At 43.4% G+C, this 27287-nt stretch overlaps 1 protein-coding gene across 10 annotated transcripts in view; it reads left to right on the top strand.

Moving 5' to 3' along the window:
• The window catches only part of LOC119647651 (synaptotagmin-1), a 325595-nt gene that overhangs the window by 213007 nt on the left and 85301 nt on the right, over window positions 1-27287 (top strand). For 5 of the 10 annotated variants that reach the window (XR_005248917.1, XR_005248918.1, XM_038048718.1 and 2 more), the window contains exon 1: window positions 1218-2005. The exons of 1 other annotated variant lie outside the window; for it this stretch is intronic. The gene's annotated coding sequence lies outside the window, so the exon portion shown is untranslated. Of the gene's footprint in view, window positions 1-1217; window positions 2006-2130; window positions 2149-27287 lie in introns of those variants that run through there. 4 more of the 10 variants (XM_038048719.1, XM_038048713.1, XM_038048716.1 and 1 more) reach the window with 3 other exon arrangements.

Genomic DNA, 27287 nt, shown 5'->3' with positions numbered 1-27287 from the left:
CCCCTGTGTGATCCACACTATGTCAACATGGTGTAAAGGATGAGCTCAGTATGTGTACCGTCTTTCGGCTTCCTTTATTCGAAAGCTAAATAACTCGCACACACAAGTGCAGGATATTGTGTGAACCTTGTATTAATATGACCGAAAAAAACTCTCTGGAAAGCCTCACGTTTACTTTGCTAGAGGAGACGCTGTCTCGCGCTTAGCCGCCACAGGGTCACCAAAACACTTTCCTCCATCTCATAATTTCGTGCCTGTTCCTATGATTTAAGGGCAACTATACAACGGTGTGTGCGAAAACACTTTCACAGTTGAAATTCCTTCTTCTCTTCTCTCTCCATTTCTCCGATGAATAAGTTTTTCTGTGTGTCCTTTCCTTAGCGATTTCCGTGGCTTTTCGGAAGGTCACAGGAGAAAGGCTTAGGTAAGGCAAGGTAGGTTAGAGTGACTAGCAGGGAGTAGACGATGCCAAGCCGTGGCTGACGCCAGTGTTATTCCTTGTGAAATAGTTGAGATGAAGATAAAGGTATTTCGGCGTCGAATGGATGAAAGTGAAATATTGTACCCTCCGGGGAGGGAATCCCCATTTTCAATGATGGGGAGAGAAATATGTCTTCATACCTTTATGATTTGAATGTTCGAAACTGAGTTGATAACCGTGAGCTTTTGAGTGCTCTCTTTCCTGAGGACATTCACTTTAAGAGCTCAGGAGTCTCTGTGGAATTTTATCCAAACAGGGTTTTACCCTAATTGGGGCATAAAACAACAATTTCAGTTACTTTGGAGCCAGGGGGAATCCAGCGAATTACGTTTAAAAACGAGTTTCAGCCCTGTAACCAGCACGAGAATTCCCAATCCACTGTCCGCACCTTGCCTCTCCAGAAGCTTCTAGACAACCCTCCGAATTAATAATTCAAATTTCCATACATGTTTTGAAACGTGACTATATCTACGAGTGTCCTTAATTCATTTCTCCTATGGGCAACATGTTGAATTCTTCGCTACCCCTTCTTCCACTCAGCGGCCAGAAAAGCCCCAAAGTTCGAATAAGGGGGACTGGTGAAACCTAAGCGGTGCTATGTCTTTTCGTGCCAACATTTTCATCCCTCCCCAAACCCCAACTCAATAAAAATCGCATTTGAAATATATTCGCATTCGCACATAGTGAGCGAACTTTTCAATGTAGTTGTAGGACATTCGCAGTGTAAGGACTTTTCTTGAGGATTTCGTATCAGTTGGTGTTTTGGGGCTAAAAGTTATTCATTCGATTCTCCCGAGTACCGATAGTTACTTTTTGCGGATTTTATTTGGAGGGAGGACTGGTAAAGTGAAATGGAATTTTTTGGATTTTGATTTGTCCAACTGCATTTTGCTGAGTCGCCTGGAAGTTTTGTTTCGTCCGTAGAAGGAGCGTCGTGCGGTCTCTCCCGTGAAAGAACGTAGTACTCGCTTTTTTTTGTAAAAAACTGCAGAGAACGTGACTCCAATCCAGACAGATTTTAACCCTGACCTTAATTCGAATGTAATTACATCGGTTTCAAGACGTGGGCGGGTTTACCGTCTTATCAGAATGTCCTGAGAAAGTTCACAATGTCGCGTCTGAAGAAGTAATATTCGTAGAATTCCTATCTTTCCATCATTCAAGCTCGATAAAGACTCGGTGCTACAAGTGGAAAATCGAATTAACCAATTTGAGTGTGTTGGTGGATGATAGTAAAAATTCTGGTATTCATCGGATCGGAAGTGTATCGCTCATCGTGAAAGCAGAATTACGGCGAGAGAGAAGACCACCCGGAGAAGCAACGAGGACAGATAGCGTAGTACGCCACTTCAACCATCACATTAAGGAGCAGCATACACCCCATTTATTCGAAACTACAATGGATGTATCTGGACTACCATAGCCGCCACCTAGCCTAGAATATCGCGGTGATACGACTCAGATACTTGTAAGATTTTCAGAACTTGCCACGACCATGGTGAAAAATTGATGGCGAGAAAAATCGTACGTAGAAAAATACTATTCCATTCCACTCCCTGTAGTAGTCGGCGACACCACCCCACTCACTTGTCCCATCATATTCAACAAGTATTCTCGACGATAGCCTGTCGGCGCCAGGCCAAGCAAGCGAGAAAAAAGTGTTCACTGTAAAGAAAATTGAAAATTCAGGAAAAACCTTTGCCAGAGTATTAGTACGATCACTTAGATGTGTTGTCGTCGGTGTCTTCGTCGGAAAAGTTAATCGCATTTCATTAGATTTCCTTCTATCGAAAGCGAAGACGACGATACCAGCGACAACAACAAGACAATACCAAGGCGGGTCGATGAATTTTTTCAGATTTCTCCCAAGAAGATATGTCGGAGCGCAATACAGCCTATGTGTATGTACGTTGGTTCGTCGTTCCCTAGAGATTGTAAGAAATTCCTTTCCAATCCTGTCCTGTTTGATTCATTATGTGACGCAGCCCTCCTCTTCCCCGGCCACCTTTCCCGCATCGGCTCGAAATGGATATTTGATGAAAGTTTCTCCCGTTTTCAACAGGACTCGATACGGTTCAAGTAAACATGATTTTTTCCCAAATCAACCTCAACTTCGATCCTTCTGTTGTCCTGGCTTTCCCTCGGACGTCGTTAATTCAATGATGATGTTCCTCAGTGGAATTTTTGGGAAAAACCTCCTCCGACTTCCTCCTTTGAGTCTCCCTCAGACAAAGTGCCAGTTGAAGAAAGGGCGAGAAAGGAAAAACAAGCAACAAACGTCGTTAAAGAAGAAATCCAGTGCTTCCATGCTTCCATGGTGGTGCTCGGACGGGAGAGCTTAATTGTTTTTTCCGTTTCCAAATGTAGCCGGGGGTATGGGAGCTTTTTAATAAATTGAGTTTGAAAATATTCTAAATGGAAAATTGTTGCGAATTTGGGGAATTTCACTTTCCATATTTGGACGGCACTCCTGGCTTTCAAGTTGTATCAACAAATGTCCTTCTGTTGTTGTTTTGACGAGGAAAATCCATCCCTACTTTGGTAGTTGGCCAAATGTGTACATTTTGGTATGTGTTTGATGTGTTATCATTTTGGGGATTATCCACGGTAGGTACGTGGGTGGGTTATAGAAGGGTTTACGCTGAGAAAGAGAGAAAAGATTTGTTGATTTTGAAGATTTGTCCTGGGGGCTAAGGCATTGCTATTTGTTGAGGACAAAGTAATGTGTGTCGTTCCCTAATTCGAATGATTTTGAATGATTTAATTTTCTTTTGCTTGTGAAAGTAAGAATGTTGGAAACAAGGTATTTTCATTGAAAACTTTCTTGTGAATTCTTTATTCGTCCCCAGACCTTCTCAAAGTGGTTCACAATCTACCTGAAAGCAAAACAAAGAAAAAAACAATTTTTCAATCCTTGACAGTCTTTTCTGGCCATGGGAATCTTCCACCATTAAAATCATAGCCATCTTTCGTATGAAATTGCAGGATCTAGCCTCATTAAACTCCCCTATTGATGGCGCTCATAAGCGTGCTTTTCTAACCTTTTCGGCAGCTTACACTGAATGTCTCCTACAACCCTAACAGTATTCTAGTTTTTCTGTTACAGATTCATTACGTCGACTGGGTTTTCCGCTGCAAACATTCTAGTTAATGTACTACTAATGCATACCAGATTTTCCATGACACTCTCGGGACAGTTAAGTGGAGATTATCGCAAATCTCTCTACGGATTCCCTGTGTTCAAGACTTGGGATTTTAAATTAGTCTATGAGCTCAACACAACCTTACCCAAATTCCTTCAAGCATTCTCGCTTACTGGTGCGTGCAGCCTGTCTAAGCATACCTTGAAGGTTCGCATATACTTCCCGTTTCTTGTCGAAATCTGGTCTTGCTCTAAATCGTTGCCAGATCCTCCTTACTTGGAAACTTGCAGCCCATAACACTTCGATTTCTTCGCTCCACCAATAGTTTGACCGCCTATTGGTGAGGATCTGTTGCCTTGGCATGGCAGCATCGCTTGCTCTCGTTATGTGTGTCATCATCTGTGCCACCTTTTCTGAAGCCGTTCGCTATGATTTTGGGATAACATATCCTTGTATTGTGTGATAGTTGCGCTTGGTGGAGCATAGCCCCTGTACATATAAATACCTGTTCATTTCGCCCTGACAAATCCAACTGCTGGAAACCCCATCACGTAACGGATGGCTTGATTCCCGCACGCCCATATTGTCGCCTTTCTGGTTACATCTGTAGCCCAGGCATCACTCTTATTGTCGCGATATAGCCCACTGAGTTTGACAACTTTGACTTCCTTTTCCTAGATTGTCTGGGAGAGTAGGACTTGTGCTGCCTTCTGCACCTTTTGAATCCATCCCAATTACTGGTGAATTTCTCTGCTCTATGGCCAAATTCAAGGTATTTAAAACAGTGCTTGAGGGGCACTTGCCCTCTGGGTCGACAAACGACCTAACCTATTTTTGCTTTTCCAACCGCCAGCCGTTTTAACGATGCTTCAGCCGGGAAGCTTATAGTTAAAGTGTACGTGCCTCCAAAAGCCTCTAATTGCGGACTCTTGCAAACCGAAGGGTCCGAACTATCCTCCTACTCTATCGGCTTAGAGAGTCTTCAAGTCAGAAATTACCTTCCCCCGGCCCAATTCAATCTTCGTAATAAGGAGAACTCGCTCCTCAGCAGTTCTTGCGCAAGGCACTTACGATACTCCTCCTTGCCGAGAGTATTAACCAATACCAAGCACTAAAGAGCAGAACAGACGGCATTGCACTCATGGAAAAGCATCTCCTGCTTGAGGTAGGATCCCTAACGTTTTTCGGTCCGCTACTGCTTTGATTTGCTTGAAAAAGTTCATACTCAACTCGAGTGTCAATCCAAGGTACCCTACAGTTGGTCTTACCTCCATAATCATCGTAAAGAACGCATAGTGAGGATTATTAAATTAGAATTTTGCTAGCGCAAAATTGAAGCCGCTTACTCCTCGCAACAAGCGCAATACTTCCGGCAACAAGTGCCCCAACATCATTTGTATAGTAGACCAGGCATGATCCTTCTGGCATACCGAGTCTTAGACTATTCTAGGAAACTTTCCAAAGTTCCGGCTCTAGGATAGATCCTTGTGTTACATGCGACGTGACCTACATCCCCTTATTGTCCTCCAGCGTCCGATAGAGTAGAGAATGAACTTCCTAAGGTAACCACCTAACGGAATTGAAAGCATTTCTGTTATCAAACGTTATGAGGGGCACCACTCATCCAGGTCGACAGTTGTGAAAGAAAGAGAAAGGATAGAAAGAGAAGCTTGCCGAAAAGAGCTGGAAGACAATTCGTGAGAGCAAACGGTATCCATTTGAGACAGCAACACCAAGTCATGGGGAGGAGCGGTAATGGCTGTGTTAATCAGGATAACTAGGCTTCTTGCTGTAGTTGCGCGCCATCTCATTTGTCAAAATTTAGATCGAAATCATGCTAACAATGACATGTGACGCAACATCTCAGGCGGTCTTAAAAACAAAACACTTTTCAGAATAGTTTTCTGCAAATCTCTCTCATTTTTTGGAAGTAGCTTTTCAACCATCAAACTGTGAGTAGACTGTTTGGCTTCTATGTTTGTCGTCGTCCTATGACAGACCCTAGTTGTCACAGGACACACTCCGTATATGGTTTTACATGGGTGCAACTCAACATTCTCAACTTGTTTCTTTGCCTCCGTTTCATCGTTGGCATCAAATCATAGTTACTGTTCTATTGTCGGCTTCTCTAGCAGGACTTCATCAGTAACAGGAACGTCAAAGATATCATTATATGTAGATGATCTCTTGATTTGAGTAATGGAGATGAAGTTACTCCTCACATTCAAGATAACTACGCCACAATAGTGTTGGCACTACCCCTTCTATAAAATTAGTTTGAATTTTCGGTCAAACCAGTAATTAATTAAATGCATTATTGATTCGCTTTATGAAAATGATATGGCCGGTTTGAGAATAATCCGAAGCTCTCAATAGGGAGGAGCCGGTTACAAGTTACACTTATAATAGGTGCACTCCTCTGTATGATAACTACAATCGTATCACTCAAAAAAACAACAGGCTTGACCAAGAGTTAGCAGTAAGTGCTGCTTCGAGGAGCTGTGGTGCGCCTTTTTCATTCCATAAACTCCTAAGACAATGACTGCTGTTATGAGAGTAACGATCTTTAGAGTCAGTCCATAGCATTCACGAAGGAAAGCACCTCCCTCGCAATATAGCTAGATATCTCTCTGAGGTTCTTAAAGAATGGTTTGCCTAGTGTCTGTAGCCTAACTCCAGCTAGAGCTGGACAATCATACAGGAAGTACCTGAGGGTTTCTCCCTCTTCTCTGTAGCTTCGGGGATGCGAATTGTGGGGTATGCTGTATCTGTCGGCATGGTCTTGTATGTATTTGCACCCGTTTCGCATATGAGCTCATTCCATTGGATTTTGTTATTAGCGGACCAAATCCTCCTTCACTCGGCACATTGCCATTTGGGGTCCACGGTTACTAAGTAGTTTCAGTAGATGCCACCGCTGACAATCGTCAGGGGGATACAAACTATGTTCCCCGAAGGACTGGCCAGCCCGTCAGCTCGCTAATTCCTCTCTATATTCCTATGGCCGGGAACCTAGAGGAAGATGACCCTGGGCGTGCCGCCCAACTGTCCAGCGCCTTTCTACGTTGTTCCACTAGCCTGGATGCCGCTGAGTACAAGGCTTTAAGAGCCAATTGACTGTTGGCTAGAATGTTATGTTTGAAGTTCAGATCACGCCCCAGTCATCGGCGGCATCCAGTATTGATAGAACTTCTGCTTGGAATACACAGACGCATCTTGGTAGAACCGAGAAAACTTTTACAAAATGTTCATAACGAAAGAGCGGTTCGGCCTTGGAGACGTTGGACCATCTCTTTTCTGGCTGCGCTATAATGGCACTGGCAGAATACACGGACAGACATAATGCTATATGTAAGGTGATCCATCAAAATCTTGCCTACAAGCATGAGCTGATCACGGGAACATGTGCGGTTTACCGATATGAACCGCAAGCAGTACTTGTTAGTTTTGCTTACAGCATGTATTGGACCGGCAAACTCTAACTGATCACCATACTCCACACAACAAGCCTGACGTCCTATTAGTTGACAAGATGGGTCGTTCTGCAGCAACATTGAACGGAAATACGTGAATAAGAAGGTGAATTATGAGCCACTGGCTTGGGAAATCAAAGAAATTTGGCATCTCGAGAGAGTGGTTGTAGTTCAAATAATATTTTCAGCTACAGGTATTGTATCTAGATTCCTCACGGCTTCCCTTGATGTCTTGGGACTTTCACACATTCTGCTTCAATCCAACTAGATGTATACCATTCTGCATACGTGTTGTGTGTTCCCGAGAGTTCAACACACAACATTAGGTATCATCCTAGAGGTAAACTAACCTTTATTGCCTTTTCTCGCGCATAGTCCAAGTACTCCTTGAAGCTCAACTTAGCATCGATCATTATTTGCCTCCGCTGGCACGTGAAGGCCAAGCACTCTGTCATATATTATGTTTCACAACAGGAGCCCCAAAATAGAGACTTGGGGAACAACCGCTGTCACAATGTGTTCTTTCCGCCCATCATCCCTCTCATATGAAAGAAATCTCTCCGAGAAGTAACTCTCGATTATATGAGCTAAGTGGCCAGGTACACCCGAATTATCCAACGTGCCTTTAAGTTATTAATAAAAGTTATGTTCAGAGTGTTTGAGTAAAGTTTTGTTCCTATAAATGGAAAATCGAAAAACAATTTCCTTTTCCTTTACTAAAAAAATTTTCTTGAGTGCTTAGGTTTGGACCTAAGGCGACAAGTAGTCGCCGAAATTTCCATATTTGCCAACTAATAAATGTTTTTTTTTATAAAAAAGTCAACTGATTTTGGAGTTTTTATTTATAAATACCAGCCTTAGTTGGCTGACTTAAAGGCATTCCTGACATCGTCATCACCGCTCAGGATTTACCCGCGACCGATAACTCCCGAGCTCGATCCACAACCTTTGCTATTGTATCGACCGTAGAACTCGCTCTCCGAAACCCAAACTACTACTTCGGTAGATAACCCGCTAGCACGACGAACGGAAGCAACCTGATGTATATCAGGCTCTCCAATATCTGGCTTGTACTTTCTTAAAGACAGATAGGGTGATACGAAAAGGATGCGCTAAGTGGCGTGAACTTTAGGGCTTTGTTCGGAATCACATCTAAACCGGGAGCGTTATTATCCACGAATTCCTTCACAAATATGTTGTAGTTCCTCCTCGGTCAAGTCAGATATCAAGAAGACATACTGTTGACTGAGGTCGACTTCCTTCATATTGTGGGAAAAAATTGCGATTATTTTGAACAAAAGTCGCGGGGACCGGTAATTTTTGCCCACGAGTTTTGTGAGGAGCTTTCTACGGATTTCTATCTACTTCGAGGCTTAGTTGCTTCTAGCAATTTCGCTTACTTTCCCGTCTGGCCTATTTAAGGCTACTTCGACGATTGCGTTATTCTTTCTCCAAATGTCGATGTTCTGGCTTCCCTCTCGTCCTTTAGCAAAGCGTTCTGTTTCGCAGACACGATGATCTCAACAGCAAAGTGGTCTGATTCCGCTAGTAGTTTGATGTTTCACTGTGGTGGCAACGCCTTCGCAGCATTGTAGAGCAACATGCCCCGAGTGCATACCCGAGGGCATAGCTGGGTCGCCTTTTCCAGTGCGATTCCTTTCGGATCGTGACCCCTTTCTAAAGCCGGCAAGAATGTTTATTCCTTTAAAGCTCCAGTGGACCAGCCAGCTATCCTGACTTTTCTACTTCTGCTGCGCATTCGAATGCGTTTTTAATGTCAAGAAATGCTGGCCTGGCGGTCACTGTGGGGGTAGTGTTTATTAACCCGGCAGACCATCTTTCTCACCAACGAGGTACTGCGGTAAGTCAGATTGATGTTCGAGTTTAACCCTCGAAAGTGGGCACACATCCAACGTTGACTAGTACAATGTTCAGCTCCGCGGAGGTTTCAAGCAGGATTTGGCCCTAGTGCTCGTCACCTAACTTCCTCAGTCTTAAGCCCATCCGTTGAAATCGTCGGCAATAATTTAAGGGTTGTGGTTTCTAGCTTCCGACACCAAGCTGTCTAGCATCTGCTCATATAGTGCCACTATTGCACTAGGATTGACGTAACAGCTGTAGGTATGGACGACGTTGACTTTGTCTCTTACAAAGCTGGCATTCGGAATTGCTGTTGTTTCTTATATGGCTTGCCTTCCACATGTCCATACCGCCGCGTTTTCAGATGAGCATTTTACCCACGTAGTAAGGTTCACACATGACTGCCACGTCCATACTCAACTCTCTAATGACTTGCTAGAGAAAGTCTTGCGCTACCTCGCTCAACTTTGTCCATTGTTCGGTGATCAGTTCTTTTTGTTGTTGGCCGTTTGCTTGCTAGCAAAGAGTTCACAAATCCCGTCCTTGCCCCGTTTGCCTGCATTCTCACCTACCTTTTGATGAGGAGGTATAGCCTGCGTTTCTCCCGTGAATTTGCCACATGACGCTTGGGCGTTCTCTCCACTACTACTCTAATAAAGGCGACTTAATGCCCCGTGTCAGAGACATGATATTTTGGTAAATATTCCGCTTCTGCTTGATGAACTCACTTAGTTCATAGCTCAGTGAAAAAAAAACCATATTCCTGATGCCGATCCGGGTACATCCGTATTCCTCTCCGAGTTCCGCCATAAGGGTAATATTGCCCTCAGTTGTGTCCTTCCAACCTAGCAGCCCATACGAAAAGGAGCCGGTGTTGACCTCATTTCCACTCCCCTATTATTTCTTCTACCATTAGTTGCCAAAGTAGTCAAGTTCCCCCCTACTGAAGTACTGCATTCGCTGGATATCGACAGTCGGGACCCTGCTTGGTCACTCCCAAAAACCTGCGGTACTGGGTTTCCGATGCCCTGCACCGTTAGAAAACTTCCATTCTCGTGCTCTATATTTGGTTTGGTTTCTGGGTATCCTTTCCGTAGCCAGTTTTTATCCATGGGTTCGCCTTTGCTCCGGGCTCACGCGTTAGCATTCCCATGCCCGTAATCTCGGAGCATTCCTTTTCCGGCACGAAGCGACGCTCCTGATGGGAGATTTGGAAAGTCCCCTCACCCACTGCAAACTGACCTTAATGTTTGCCAGTAATTTGAATAAAAACTGTGCTAAAATGCGGTGCAATGGCCGACGGGTTGAGGGTCAGCCTGTCTATCCTTTGTCTGGAAATCTAGAGGCATACATTAATGGAATTTTTTGAATGCCTTAGAAATACTCAACAATTACAATTTCATTTTAGTCATAAACAGAAAAGATCTTAACATTCGCAATTGAGAACGAAACAAGATTACTTCATTCATAATTCATTACGGTCAACAAAGGGAATTAATAAATGTTTGTCTGTATCAACCCCAACTTCTGCAATATTTTATCGATTTCTCTCAGAGGAAAAGCTTGTCCTGATTCCGCTACCGTGCAGTATAAATTTACTTTTCGAGGGTAACTAAATTAAGCTTACTCTCCAGGCAAAGTAAAACCCTACTTCAGCCCTCAGAGTTAACATTCCAATACTATATTTGAGCTCCTGAAGAGAGCCCCAAAGTTGCTGTGTTTATTCGCTTCAATAAAACCCTTTGTTGACCTAATTCGCAACGTGCAATTATTCAGATTGTACATGGAATTTCCAAGAATTTCCTTCTCCCGTCCAAAAATAGAATCCGCACGCACAATTTTCAATGTAATTTCTGGAAATTCAACTACACAGAGTCCTGCCGGTGACTGTTACTGCACAATCAGCATTGCTCACTTCCTGCTCGAGATTATCCGAGTATCAAAAGGCTAAGCACTCAAATCTGATTAAGGTCAACAAACTGCCGTCACTCTGTCTGTTGAGTTTGCTGATTCCAATCCAGCAAATGATTAGCTTGTGCGCTAAATCCTTTTTGTCGACAGGATTGAGTCCGACCGGCAAGTCAACTCGACAATCATCATTGTCATCATTATCCATCACAGAGAAAATGATGAGGAAAGGACATCTCTTATCTGGTGTACGAGCATAATGTCCTGGTCGTGTTCCTTCTTCGGTCCTAACCGAGAGGAAATTAACTTAAGAATTGTATCCTCCTTCCAACTTTCCTGCGGAAGTAATTTTCTGAGATTTCACGGCTTCAGAAGTGATAAAGGAACTCCATTACAAATGTTTTGTTGTCGTCGCACTAAGACGTCGTGTTTTCGTGTTGAAATTGCAAGGATCTCGTCATCAACGACAATGACTTTACTTATTTAAACAAATATCTCAATTTTGTCAGGACGAAGGACTAGTCGTCGCTGCTTTGTCCGGACTACGAATATGAGATCAAATCTTGTTCAGTGTCTGCAGAAACGGAAGAATGAAGAGAAAGTGGATAACGTTGTAAAGGCTACGAATGTATGTATCTTTTTTAATCCGATTACGAGTGACACAAATGTGACAACAAACAGGTGTCAGGTATGTGCCGTTTTTGCCACATGCAACTACGGGGTGAAAGCAAATATCATATACCAAGAGAAAATCTGTGTCTAAAAGATACTGAGCCAGGAGAAGCTATTTGCTGACTACTATGTAGCAAGACTAATGTCTTAAGGATTATTTGAGGGAAAGTTTTCCAGCAAAAAGGCTTAACTCGGCTCTATTAGGAAATCGCTGACTTTTAGGTTTCGACTGCTATTCAACTTGTTAAAGGATGACGGTAAAGCTCATCGAATTATTTTTCAACGGAGACTGTTGTCCTTACGAACAGGCCACCAAAGGCTCTAGTCGGTCAGGAAATCTTATTTGTTGACTATAACAGTGAGATACGTTCTGTGTGTTATTAAAAGCTCAGTTTTGTACTTCACCGCACATTGCCAATGTATGGGGAGCGAGGAATGCTTTCCAAGTTATAGCTGTGAACAAGGATATGCAATATCTCAGTAGATGGTATTACCAAACAGTTACCACGTGTCGAGTAATGTTAATTTACCCTACTTTACTCGAATAACATGAGGTGTTCACAAAAGGCACACGTGGAGTCCTTTATGCGATGTGCTGGAAAAAATATCCTAACAAGTGGATCGGATAAGCGTGGAGCTAATAACTGTTCAAGACTCTTAACGAAATTTCCACGTTTCTGAAGAAAATCTCGTTATTTTCATATGTACACCATTCGATCGCAAAGGGAGTCCCATCAAAACCACGGATAACATCAAAGCGACATAAGCCTAGCGAAGAAAGCGTGGAAAGTCTTTATTTAGAATCGAACCAGTGAGACAGGACCCAGATGTGGCGCAAATCTCAGCTGCAGATAACCAGGATTTCAGCACTTACATCCACACATTCATCGGTCATTATGTGAGGCTAATTAAAAGCTGCAAAGTCACTACGACCCCAAAGTCGGTGGCAGTAATTAGCTCCAAAAGTAGCATCCCGTGAACACGTTTTCTAATCACATCAACGTACGTGTCGTCTCTGTACAGCCAACTCCCACTCCCGTTCTGGGAGTAAATTTCACCTTGATGGCTTTTGCAACATCCCACACACTTCTTCTGGCTCGGGTCAATCACCGCTAAACACGTGTAAGCCGTGGAAGACGCCCTGCGCTTCCTGTACCTTAATACCATTCATCCAAGAGCTGTCCTTGTTTACTCCCAATATGTTGATATATTTGCGGACTACGCTTTGCTTTAATGATCCAAATATCACAAAATTTCTGATACTTCTTGTGCTCCCTGGCCTAATGAAGGGATGCGCTATACTCCTACGCTGATATTTGATGGAATCACGACGCAATATTCGCGGTACTGCTAAGAAATTTCGAGGTGAGTCCTTGCAAACTCTTAGCAACTCGAGAAACAGATAACGATTTTTATGTGATGTCGTGAAGAGGCTTGAAGATTGTAAAAGGACGTATCCGGCGTAGAAATCTTAGCCACGTGCATAGGCTGGAAATTTATCAAGGTCAGGAGAATAAATATTAAATTCGAGATGGTGGGCATATCGCTTCCACGGAATTGGAAACTTTCAGGAATATAATAATATTGATGTCTGAGTCCCAATTAGGATGACGAAAGCGTCTCTTCTACGCAAGATGTTCGTCAATATTTTGCTTCTAAAAGTGGCGCGAGGACATGAGGACATTTCGCTGAAAAGTTTTTATTCAATGTCTAGATAAATAAGATCCTCCTTAAAACTTTGAATGGCTCTAGGAGGGTGTTATTTTCCTACTCATTTTGCTTGTGTGCGTCAGATGATTCCATATCATAGCCATCAAGCATCAGATTGAAAAATAACGTTTCCTTAGGAGGGGGTTTTATAACTGGCAGTTACTATGCAGCTTAATGTGCGTATGTATATCATTTTCGCGACTAAGGAGCTACTTAAGGAACAAAGTTACAGCTATAATAAACACGACTAGGATGCTGGTGAGGCAGATGTTTTTTTGAAGATTGAAAAAGTCCTTAAGTACGTTAAGTAGTTTCTTGTTTTCGGGAATTAGAATTTTTAAACAGAATTCATTGAGTGTGAGGTAAGGTAATGAACCTAATGGAAATAAGATGATCAAACGATTGTCCTGAGTGGCCGAAGTTGATCTAGACGGAAGAGCTATCCCAAAAACCTAAAAAGTTGGCGAAATTTACCATGAAAGTCCATCCGCAAATACTAAAACTCCATCAAAGTGTACGGTTGGCACGTTCTTGCACGCTAGCCAGGTTCGGGAATGTGGGGAAGGGGTGGGTTTCCTTTGAGCGCTTTGCTCCTTCGCGGGTGATTTGTCAAAATAAACGTGTCTATACCGATGCGCTGATCCGCACCGGATCTAAAAATGAGGCAACGAACAAAGGAATCCGCGATGACCTAACCAAATAAAGCAAATCGCAAGCTGAACCTGGAAAATACAAACAAAAAACGGCTCGACCGCGCGCGTGGAGCCGTAAGGCTCCGCACCCGAGAGGGAAGATCCACCATCAGATGGATATCGAAGTGCAGCCCCTAAGGTTCCTTCCCATCCTTGATATCCTCAGTTACTCACGTTAGGACCCACGTTGGGCGCCATTTATAATAAACTTAAGGCGAAATAAGATGATCAAACAACCATCCTGAGTGTCCTGAGGATGTCAGGGATGGGAGGGAATCTGAGGGGCTGCGCCTCAATAACCATCTAAGGCAGAAGAAGCAAGGATCTAGACTTTTATCCGTCGTGGATATTCCCTATCAATCGCGGTATACAGGTCCGTTTTTTTATTTTCCAGGTTTAGGTCGCGTTTTGATTTATTTCGTTATGCCGTCGCGACTTCGTTCGTTGTCTGTTTTTAGCTCCGGTGCGGACAAACACATCGGTACAGATACGTTCATTTTGTACTAATGACACGGGAGGGATCAAAGTGCTCAAAGGACCCCCTCCCCAGATTCCCGAGCCTCGCTAGCACAGAGGCGTGGAAGAATGTGTCAACCAGTACCTTAATTGAGCTTCAGTATTTGCGGACGATCCTTCACGGTCAATTTCGCCAACTTTTTATGTTTTGGGATAGCTCTCCCCTCTAGGTCGTCTTCGGCCACTCAGGATGGTCGTTTGATGATCTTATTTCCCCTTAAGTTCATTATTATCCGTTTGAAAAGACTTTACTGAGCACTCTTATTTTTTCATGGCAACTTAAACCGCTCCTACTCTCATTTTCCACTTTCTCTGTAGAACCGCTGCTGCTTCCCTCCGAGGTCGACATCACCCCAATAATGTTTAAAAATGTTGCATCGGCCTCCCAGGCGTCTTCCAATCTTTTTCTTTCCAGGTTGAGTGGTGGACAGTAGAATATGATATACTTTGGGTCTTCAGCCAATCTGCCAAAAGGATGATAATCCAACTTAATCGGAATTCGAATGCTGACTAGAAATCGTCTTAGGAGATAGTCTTTGACCGTTAAGGACCAACGTGGGTCCCAAAATGTGTTAGGTTCGGGCCAGACATTGTTTCATCGACATCAACGGCGCAACGACCGGTATGCGGTCTAGGCCTGCCTTAATAAGGAACGCCAGACACCCCGGTTTTGCGCCGAGATCCACCAATTCCATATCCCTAAAAGCTGTCTGGCGTCCTGACCTACGCCATCGATCCATCTCAGGCAGGGTCTGCCTTGTCTTCTTTTTCTACCATCCATCCATACGGATTAAGTGACCCGCTCATCGCAGCCTGTTAAGCCGGATTTTATCCACAACCCGATGGCCATGGCATCGTTCATAGATTTCGTCGTTATGTAGGCTACGGAATCGTCCGTCCTTATGTAGGGAGTCAAAAATTCTTGGGAGGATTCTTCTCTCGAACGCGGTGAACAGTTCGATCTTTTTTTGCTAAGAACCCAAGTGCCCAAGGAATACATAAATACTAGAAAGATCATTGTCTTGTACAGTGAGAGCGTTGTCCCTATGCCGGTTGTCAACAACCGTGTCCAGATTTCGTTCCTCACAGCTGTTATCGGTTGTTATTTTCAACCCTAGATAGGAGAAATTTTCAACGGTCTCTTTATTAACGTGTGACCCAGCACTCAACACCCTTTCTATACCACTTTATATAATCTTCTTCCCTGTTAAGTCTCCTCTTCTCTTAGGTGCTTGTGCTCTTCCTCTCTCTGGTTCAGTACTGAAGTCCGCAAAAAGTTTCGTCAAAACATATTGTGAGGAAGAAGTTCCTGTATTCTACAGCCTATTCTGACTTAATTTTTTTTGCAAAATTCTGCGTTCCTCACTCAAATTCTTAATGCGTCCAAGGCGGAATGTCTGGCCAGTGTTGTGACCTCACTGAAGCGCGGAAACCTAAAACCTTTCCGGTCCAACATTCGTAACTCCCGCTGTTCGGCCCAGCCGTTCACTAAATTCCCTGCCTCGTCAGTTAACTTTTATCTTGTGATTCACCCTGCGGCTACTTTTCCTCAGTCTATGCTCCTTCCTTCTTTTCACTCCCGCTCGTGGTTGTAGCTTGCTCCGCATTACCTACCTTACTCCTCCCCTTATCGAGTACGAAGCCTGTTAGTGGATGGTAATAGTCACACCCTGTACGAGGTGAGCTTACTATTAACAAAACGGTACGAATTTAGACTAGGGAGTCGAAAACACCTCCCTGGATCCAGGTTGTCATGCGATCCTTGCCCATTAGATAGTTTGCATTTGGGATAACGGACTATTCGAATGGAGCCTCACTGATGCCTGGTCGCCTCGGTTGATCTTACCGTGCGAGGAGTGGCTATGGGACGACGGACTGCCGTATAGTGGTCGGTACGAAATTAATGAGCAAATTAAAAGAAAAGTAAAAACAATAACAAACAAGTAGGAGTCCCACCCACATCCAAAGACACGTTACAACACAACATGGTTGTCATGTGATTACACCCAAAAAGGGAGAAGTTGGGGAATCAACCAGTGGGGCTATGGTCAAACCTGGTCTACCTGAAGACCGCGACCAACAAAAGCCACTGATCGAAAAGCAGGGACCAGCAAAATCACGTCTGAGATCACTATATTAAACGCCAGGAAGGGGACAGGTTTTAGTGGAGCAGGTGTTAAATGACGCCTGCGTTATCTGAATCCTTCTGGTTTCAGCTTTTAACAAGGCTCAGAACAGACTTTCATTATCGGAGCAAAGAAAATGGGTGCAAGCCAGATTTGCCACAAAACAAAAAACCCAACCACGAACCCAAGAGGTAGTAAGGTGGTAAGGTGGTAGATATGGATTGCCTTAGAGTCTTTCATTAATTTGTCCCAAATAGCGGTTAGCCGTCATTGAAGGAGGTGGTCTTGTGGAGACTGCTTATGGTATTGTGGAGACCGGCATACCAAAGCGTGGAATCGACTCTGAATAGAGGTTGTCAGCACATGGTAGTGCCGTAATGTCTTTTAGGGGAATCGTCCCAGAACACCGCATGAACCTATCGATGATTGTGAGGTAATACCTGAGTCTCGCATGGGCCAAAGATGTCGAGGTGGATGGTGTGGAAGCATTTAGTGGACCTACGGAACACACATACTTGTTTTCTCACATGCGTCGAAACTTTAAACTTTTGATATGCGATGCACTCTCTGGCCCAAAAATGGATGTCCTTGTTGATGGATGGGCAGAAATATTTCACTGTGACTAACCAGTTCCTTTTCCGAATACCGAAATCGTGAACTGCGTTCAATACTCGCTTGCGAAAAGTGGCCTGTATATACGGCCTTGGTCCCTTTTCTGAGGTCTCGCAGTATAATGTAGAGGTTAAGCCGAAAATAGAGAACTCCCTGATTTGGAGTTAGGCTCTGAACAACAGCCGGGAAATCAATTGTGGCAGGGATCATGGCCTCCTCAATGCGTGACAAAGCATCAGAAACTACGTTGTCTTTTCCAGGTATATGTCCGATATCAGAGGTGAACTGGCTCATGAAGCTCAGGTCCCTGATTTGACGAGGAGAAGTTTTTTGGGTTTTTGTTTTATGGCAAATGTAAGAGGCTTGTGGTCGGTGAACACTATGAACGGTCTACCTTCTAGGGAATAGCAAAAGTGTTTAATTAAAGGCTAATAACTCACGTTCGTAGGTGCTTCAGTTTCGTTGGGCGGGGTTCAACTGTTTCGAGAAGAAAGGCTGCCAGGTTTGATTCACCTTTTGGTGAAAAGCAGCAACTATGGCGATGTCTGAAGCATCGACGAAAACGACTAGGGGTGCATCTTGTTGAGGAAATGCCAGAAGTCTGGCGTCCACCAGCTGTTGCTTGGTTGACTCAAATGTCTGGATAGCGTCTTCAGGAGCTACAGGGATTTCGTGGTAGGCCTTGGCTAGAACCAAGGTAGAAGAAATACGGCTGAATGCCCGAAGTCATGGATAAGCGATATGAATTTTCGATCCAGAATAGTCTGAGCATTTAGGCGTCTATAATCGTCTCCATTCGCCGTTTGGTTTATGGACCACGTGGAAGAACGAGGGTCTGCATATACCCTGCTTGAGGAACTCTTCAAACCTTTTCCGCGCAACAGCGTGCTTCTGTGGTAGTGGACGCACTTTAGAAAAAAATACGAGAGCTGGTGGTGTTGATATGGGGCTGAAAATCATGCTTTACCGACTCCTAGAGGCTCAGTAGCAATGTTGCGGTATTTTTGAAGAAGTGCACGAACGCGTGAGCCAGCAACGTCTTCAAAAATGATGAATAGGGGTTAGGTTAGTTATGGGATCACTAAGGGACCTGCGTTGCGTACCCACTAACAAACCATGGTGGCACACCATTCTCCGCCCTGTTTTATTTTAACGCCACGAATACGTGCGTCAAAGTAGCGATGAAGTTGCTGACGCCAATCGATGTTACTTGGATACAGAGCGAAGGGAAACATCAGCAGCTGTATCAATCAAATAGCTGCTTCTGTACAGGTAAACGGAAAGGCGATGCGCTGTTGTGCTTCGGATAGCTGTCGTCAGGGCTACTGTCAAGTTAATTTATTTGTGTTTTTGGAAAGGCGGGTACAAGGACTGGTATCTTTTCTGGCTTTTCTCGCGAACGTTCGATGGTGCCAGCATAGCCCGGTACCTGTCAAGGACCTGACGACCTACTACCCGAGCGCCTATTTCGAGGAGCGAATTTCCACCTGTTCAGCGAGCTTCGTTCCGGATGGAGAGCAGCAACAATATCAGCTAATTTTGCCACGGTGGTTGTCAATGCGGCCATTGACTGCTGTAGTTCCGTGAGTTTATTCGGTATCGGTCGGCATCTCGCCCAGCGTGAGTTTTGCCAGCAAGGGATTTAGCTTGGTTGTTTCACTTACTAACAGACGCCGTATTAAATGCTGCTTTAGTATGCCGTAGGACCCATGCTCCATACGCCGAAGACGAGCCAAACAGATTTTTCGTCTAGCCGGCGAACATCGCTGGGGCAGAGTGTAGTGGAGCAGTCCAAAAATGTCTGCTTGAAGTAGTCAATCATACCGGTAGAATGATCAAAGACAGTTCGAGGAAGATTTTGGGTAGTTTTAGGTAAAGGAGATTAAATGAGTGTAGGCGGGTAGGATAGTCCACCTGAAATGAACAGGAGGAATCGGCTGAGCTTGCGTTGAATCTTTTTAAAGACCAGACAATAACCGTTGTGAGAAGGATGTCAAATTACGTAGCTATACTCAAGGATTCTTCCACTGGCACAGTTGAGGAGCACTAAGAAGAATAGGACAGGAGGAAGTCAGAGGAAGAACGCTATATGAAGACAGACATTCTGGAAACAGAATCTGGTGACATAAAGGCAGTGGTTGTCGAACCAGAGCTTATCAAGGAAAGTTACACAGAGATTTTGGATGAGCTTAGATATGGCAAAGGGTGGCCAAGAGATTCAGAAAAATAGAGTGCCAGAGTATTGAAGCGAGTGACACACTGAGTGATATTTGCTGAGATTTAGCACTAATCCATTAACAGGTAACCTGTCAACAGGGTTGCTGCAGAGATACACGTAGATGATTGACAGTTTTAAGGCCTTAGAGGATTCCATATAGATTACGTACACTTGCTATTGAGAATTTAGGCATTTGGCCATGAAATTAATGAAGTCTGGTTGGCTAGCAGCAGTAGGCAGACGCGCTGTTCTTCAGCTTTATAGTGGCTAGAATCTTGGACGTATCCCTAAGGAAATAGATTAATTGGTTTGCAGCAGAAAGGACCTTTCTGAAGTTCGCAGCGCTTCAAAGTTAGTGAAATCAGTGTAATTTCCAGAAGATATATATTTTTTCCTTGCTACGAATTTCAGATGACAGATTTTCAACCCCTACCTGCATATCCTCCCGGCAATCCTGATCATGGAAAATGCATTTAGTAATTACGGTGAGCGCTTAAGAAGAGACATATTTAACCGAATTTAAGATTTTCAGCATTTTCTTGCCTCTTGGTTGAAGTAAGATTACATATGCAGTTTTGACTTGCCGAACGACCTCCAAAATTTTTTTGTTGGTTAAGTTGTATTTTTTACAATGAAGGCTTGACTTATATATTTGTTAGATACGTGAACTCTCTTTGACCTTCATAAAACTACGAATTTTACAAAAATTTGAAGTAATCTTAGAGGATTTATTTTGGGTTGTTTATCATCCCCAGTGAGAGAGTCATATTTCTTATTTATAGCTCCTTTTAAATCTTGGAATTTTCCATGCATCAATTTCAATCACATGAGCCTGAATCCCGAAACTAAGTCCCGACATCCATCTATGCAAACATCAGTCACTACATCCGTCTGTTTATTCTGTTGTCTGTCCAGGCCTAATGTCGTTCATTTCCTTAAAAGTATTTTCCAGCGGTATATGTTTGACAAAGGATAAAGGAGGGTAGACAACAGTGTTCCCGCATGTATATGGAAGGCGTCCAATGCCACAGCCATGCCCATATTCCCAACACCACCAAAGTCTCAAATCGAATTTCCATAAAAGCCTCATGCATATGTATCAGCGTCTATACATTTGAGTTGGGTTCTTTTAGGCTCACAACTCCTGTTCTCCTATAAATTATATTTCGATGACCTTTGTAAGTTATCGTTTCCATTCGGAGCTGAATCCTTTTCGCAGCGAGCTTAGCTTAAGCACTATAGTCCCGGACGCGTAAGCATTCTGAGTATTTAAATTGGAATACCAGGCAAGCTAGTGTGATCGACTATGCGTGCTAGTGAAATATTTCCAGTAAAAAGGATGTGCTCGCGATGATGTCCCCATGCCATCGGTACTTTGGAGAGTACGTTATATGTCGGAGATAATACGAAATGATGATGATGATGATGGCGATGACGATAACGAGTATGCACGCATGGATCGCAATGTTCTTCCGCAGCGGGTCATAAAATTCACATAAGTAGTATTTATTGGAGGTACTTTTGCTGTGCCAAGCTTTTTATCTTGGACTCAATTTACGAGAATATGGTGAATTTGAAGTGATTGAGACGACCATTGAGGAGTACTTTTAAATGATTGGAATGTATTTTGGTTCAAATTTAGAATACTGCGGGGCTATAAATTTTTATTAGCTATGTTAAACTGTTCCCTGGAAGGATCCGACCGTTCAAAACTGTTACTTCGGGGCACAATCAGTTATTTTCTTTCAAGGATCTTATTGACGTTCCATTCAGTATGGCAAAAGCAATCAATTTTTCAACTTTTCAATCCCACTCGTTGTGTTCTGTTTCTTGGACATCTGAAGCACACACATAACATGCCCACGTTTGCTTATTTTGTTAAGACATTCCTGGAATGGCTTCCTTTCTTCTCATGTAAAACTCCTTGTCGTTATTACCAGAAGTCAGTTTCGATGGTCACGTTTCAGCACCGTTTGCCTTTCCCTATAGAAAATTTGGATGGAATTGAAAAAAACATAATTTGTAACACTGAGATCGGAATGTATATGTGTGGCACTGTAATACATACCATCTAAAATCATCTAATTTAAATTGGAAAACAGCACCATTGGGGGTTCTCATAATGTCAAAGCGGCACTTTAATATGACCTCGTGTTGATTGGGTAACGTGGGACGGTTACCAAAAACTGCCTGTCAAAGGCGATTCAGTTAAAAAAGAGACCTGGTGATTTCGTCAAAGGCAGTTCGTTATTCATCAGTGATAGAGAGTTCCTCTTCAATTGGTCCGGTCCACCATCAAGTGAGCGCTGACTTAGGAGTCCGTCCATCCTTTAACAACAAAATTCGCCATGGTGATTTGTTGTGTCGTTTAAAATCTGGAGATGGGTCTACCAAACCTGCGATTACGTCCTCGGCTGAACTGCCAAAAAGTGGCCCAAACAAGAGTGCAGAATCTAAATACTCTTTAAGCCCAGATAATTCTAACAAAAGGATCTTCTCCAAGGAAAACCGGCGTCAAATTGGTCCTTCGACTGCCTCACCTTAAGCTTCAAATGTAATTAAGTGCTGCCTGATGACACAGTGCACTTCATGATTCTAATAGATGATGGAATCAAATCTAGCACAACAATATCATCATCGTGGCACTACACCCGGACGTCGGGCCCTGGCTGTCTGGATCGTTGTCCTTCAATTATTTCGTTCACGTGACCCCGCCCTCTAGTCTTAGAAGCCGGTAGCTCGGCGTCCGTATATGTTGTACCCTTCCACCCTGCTCTCGGTCTTTCTCACAATCTTGCTCCGTCGACACATCCGTCCATTCATAACTGTTTTAGGTATGCAATCGTCGGTCATTCTTTGGACATGTCCAGCTTACTGCAGGCGTTGTAGTTTAACGAATTGCGAGACTTCTAGCTCATCGAGCAGTTCATACAACTCATGGTTGTATCGGATGCGCAATCTATCACGGAACTGCTCGAAAATTCGCCGAAGAAGTGTCCTTTCGAATGTGTTTAGCAAATTAGGTTCCAGGTTTTGCACCCATAGCAGAGCACTGGTTGTATGATGGCTTTGTATACGCGGAGTTTCGCACACATGCTTCGATTTCATTAAGGGAAGGACCGAAAAGAAAGTTTTTTTCGCTAGCTGTATCCGTCGCTTGACTTCATCAGTCTCATTGACGTCCTTTGACATGCTGCTACCCAGATATGTAAAGCTGTCTACGAATTCGATGTTGAAGTCCCCTATGTTGATGCTCGAGTGAGTTGGCGTCCTACTTCTTGATTGCATCATTATTTTGGCTTTGTCCTCATTGATGCCTAGTTCAACTTTTTTTCGCAGCAGTGTCGAGAGTATGCAGAAGTTCCTCTTCGTCGGTCAGTTCTCGAGACATAATGTTGATGTCATCTGCGTACGCTAACAATTGTGTTTACTAATGAATAGTATCCGCTGGTTTTGGTATTCACTGCTCTGTGCCAGTCCGTCGCCATCCTTCAAACCAATATGTGTTTCAAAAGGATCAGTAAACCTGTTCTGGATCCTCATCTGTGAGATGGAGTTGGTCATAGGCATCTTCGTCCCGTACTAGCCGTACTAGTTTAGCTGGTATACCAAATTCCAGCATTATGATGTATAGTGCTCCATGATCTACACTGTCATATGCCTGCTTTAGGTCGACAAAAATTTGGAACACGTCAACCTTATATTCTCAACAATTTTGCAGGATTAGTTTAAAAGTAAAAAGCTGATCGGTTGGTAAGTCGTTCGGCGTATGATCTTATTCCATTCTCCAGATTTATACCAATATTTTATAGGACGAACAGACCAGTAAGATGCCTCTGAAGTTTTCACAACGTAATTTATCTGCCTTTTTGCGAATGGAACAGATTATGCGCATCGCGAAATTAAGTTCTTCTGCTGTCCAAGGATGTGTAGTGGGGCCAGGTTCACCAATACCGCCATTAAGTTGTCCGGTTCAGTTCAGTCCGGTTCTTCCTACCCCCAGCGCTTGTTGATGCTGTCGACATTGCTGATGTTTCCATTTCTGTCCTTCCAGAGGCTAGTCCTGGGTTGATAGCCATTCTTAATTGTGGGGCTGAATCCCGATTGGTGCTCTGAGGAGATTCTACACCGATATGTTGCCTTCCCCAAGTGATCGTTTGAATCGCAGTTTGCTTCTCGATAAGATCGTACATCCAATATGCTGGGCACCCATATTTTACCAATGAGGATGTGGTTAATTTTGTTGACGGTATATGCTTCTGGTCTGTTTGTGGATGCGCCGGTGCGGGAAGGATGTGCTTCAGATGCTTACGACAAGATTTCTGCTGCTGGCAAAGTCGATTAATAGTTGACCGTTATGGTTGCATTCCTGATCGAGGCTGTGCCCTCCAGTAGTTCCCCGATGCCACTTTTCGTGTCCGATTTTCGCATTAAAATCCACCAGCTGCATTTTGACATCGTTTGTTGGCAGTGAGTCAAACAGAATATCCAGGCGTGCATAACACTTGTCCTTCAATGCATCTTCCTTGACTTCAGTCGGGGTGTGCTCGTTGATGAGCCAGAGGTTGAAAATTGATAGGTCATCGGTTTAATGGATGACGTGCGGCTTGAGCTGTGATCCGCTGGTTTGCAACTTTTGATAATTGTGTGCGAATTTGTATCAATTATTTCGCTACCAATCCAATTAGTTTCCTGGAATGCAATCATGCTCATTTTGTAAGTTTCGACCTGTTGAACGACGGCTTTGGCGGCCCCTGGTTTGTTCAGGGATCCAAAGATCCAAAGGAATAGTCCGCTAGACGTTTGCTTAGTCGTCGTCGTTTATCCGTCCAATCGGAGGCAAATGTTCCAGATTTCTTGACATGGAGTAGTCTTTACATGAATGGATTGTCGATCCATCGCAAAACCCTGTCCACAAGTGGCGTCGGTGATAACTGGTTCATGCGATTTGAAACGTGGCAGAACTCCTACAACTATGTTGCAAGTCTTTTCACGTAATTCGTAACACCCTACTCACCTGGGACGCTTAGGTGTAACTCAGTCATTCAGGCCCCACCCTCCCTCCTCCTTTCTCAAACATGGCTTGGGATAAGCTACGGCGGAGCAATATTTGCTAGCACAAAAGCAGATCATTTGAAATGTTCAATAGGTATATTTGTGGCCGTGAAGCGAGAAGAACGAATGAAGCCGAGCCTAATCGCTGATAAGTACTTCCTTGCGGACGCGTTTATTTAATGTTACCACCGTTGATATCGAGGTTTAAAGACGTTTAGCGGTGCACAATCCTCACAAAACATTTCATACCTTGCCCAACAACCATTATATCAGTGGCTGGTTGGATACCGAGAAAAAGACTCATATCGACTTGAGGCCTATCACTCTCCGAGAAGTTTTAACTAACTTGGAGTCCTTGCTTGAAATTCGAAACTAGTTTGCCTTACCTTCGAGTACAAATGTTTTTATAAGATGCCATAGATAGTCCTGATTTGATTTTTCATAGCAATTGAAGTCCCTTTGAAATGTGAAGTGTGTCAGTATCTCTACTGGATAAACACAGTGATCAAATGCCAGTGTATCGTTCGTGCTGATAATCATCGGCCGCATGAATTCATGATTTGTACCACTTAATTAGACAAGGAGAAGCAACGACACTTAAAGATCGAAGATATGCGAGAATCTTTATACAAACTCAGGCAAGACAAAAAGTAGCGTGGAAAATTCGATGCATCATGGCAAGAAATTCGAAGGAACTATTATACTTGCATTTTCTGGATGACCACAGATTTATTCACGTCCGGGTTTTCTTACTGAATATGATATACCTGCGAGGAAATCAAATCAGTGCAACTCCATCAAGTACGTCCATACCATCATTTTCGTGGTCAATTCATAGAGTTTGGAGGACCCATCCAAAGATAAATCCCTAAAACTTAGAAGAGACACAGTTTCACAATAGCAGTAATAGCAAGTCCATCTATGGCATTGGTATCCAAACCGTCAGTAAATAACTAGCTATTCAGAAAGAAAATAGAGGACCCATTGGAAGGGGGTCTTGTTACAGGTATAGGGAAGGAATTAACTCAGCTTTTAGTACTACTATTCAAAATGGTAAGGAGCATCCTGCTAGTTAGTTAGCTTGGAGCACTGGTGCTATTGAAGACCCAAAACTTCAAATCGGGGGAAATGAGAACCTTCCTAATAACCAGCCTTTGCCTAGACCTAACTTTGGGCAGGCCGTCTGCTGTCCATCCTGCCGGTGGCTGAAATACTCCTTTTCCAGTGCAAGAATGCAATGCAAGCATTGGAGTATGATTCATTAGTTCCACGGCCTTAGCCTATCCTAACGCAATCCTCCCTATACCAGTTATCGAGCTAACGATGGGAGATGGCCAAACCGTGCAGATGTTTGATGAGCTAAGGGAGCTGACGTGGCTATATTGCTGAGAGTTTGCTACAGAAGTCAAAACTAAGAAGAAAGGAACTAGCGTTTAAGTTTCAATAATGGAGTGCGTTTCAAGTATCCTGTTAAACCTATAAATTTAGTTGGAACATAGGTCAACCATTTAAACCAGAATTCTAGTGGTAAAAAAGGTAATCAAGAAACCATATGGAAGACATGACTGCCGGCTTGCAAGTGGATATAACTGGAGGCGCCTACTGCATATGCATATAACCTATTCATGTGTAATACCTCCGAATGTTACATCAACGAAGTTCTGGAAGTTCTCGATCTCATTACTCCGGGTTCGAATTTCGGTCGTCTTGGATGTTTGTGTTCATATTCACGCTACCCCGCTGCTCTTAGCTTATAAGTTGCATAGCATTAAGCGTGATAATAATGAAACTGAAGCACAATCTCTTTGGAACGGCTGAATGCTCTATACTCCACTCCGGCGTCAACCAAATAATCCACTCTGGGTCCAAAATCTATAATCGCTTTTTCGGCATTACAATGAGGGTACAAAATATCGAATTTGTTTTCTGTGGTGATGTACCCGAAAAACTTCCTTTCGTAGTTAAGCACAGAAAACTTCTTCAAAGAGAATTTCCTGAAAACGTTGCGATATTGGTTAAATTGTACTCCTTGGCACGCTATTTGGATTCTACAAGAAGTGGCATGTAATATCGCTTCTAACGAGGAGACAAATTGGATAGTTAAAAGTTTTGTCGGGATGTCTTTGTCTCTATGGGGCAGCCGATCTAAAGAAGGCACTAGAATCCGTCCGGCTGCTTACAAAAACCTTGACATAAGGCTTGACAAAATGTCGTTAAGGAAACATTAGAGTAGATGAGTAATCCCATCGGATGGATTCTTACACCGGGATGCATCCCAAAAAATCCTCCCTTTTTCTAACTAAGCCTGTTGAAGGGGCGGAGAATACTATTGACAATCGCGAGGCTCCGTTTCCTATCCTTTGGCGCACCCATCAGTCCCTTATATTTCCGCTTCCTCTACTGTGAGGAACCCATCGAGTTACCAAGTTATTAATTACTGGTTTAACTTGAGGTCACTGTTACACTGCCGCGGTCTGCCCTCTTGCTCAATTGTATTTAAAATTTCCTGCCTAATATGTATACCAGTAACTCAAGGTTCAGAAAAATGTCAATTTTCTTTTGATTCAGGCAGCTCTTTCTGAATTATCCAGCCATTCAGTAGATTACGCTCTTTGCTTTCATCTGTATATGAAAATGAATGAGTCAATTCCAAGAGACCCCCCTCCCGTTAGATATATTCTCATGATCCTAGTAACAGATACAAAGCCAGTCTTTGGACTTTGTGGGTCTCCCTTGCTTTCCCGTGCAAATAAGGACATTCTGTATTCCAGCACGAGATATGTTGTCTAAGGCAACTTTCATATTCAAAAATGCGCACAAA

The sequence above is a fragment of the Hermetia illucens genome, chromosome 2 (assembly GCF_905115235.1).
Source record: "Hermetia illucens chromosome 2, iHerIll2.2.curated.20191125, whole genome shotgun sequence".
Taxonomy (NCBI): Eukaryota; Metazoa; Arthropoda; class Insecta; order Diptera; family Stratiomyidae; genus Hermetia; species Hermetia illucens.
This window is presented reverse-complemented; position numbering and strand designations above follow the sequence as displayed.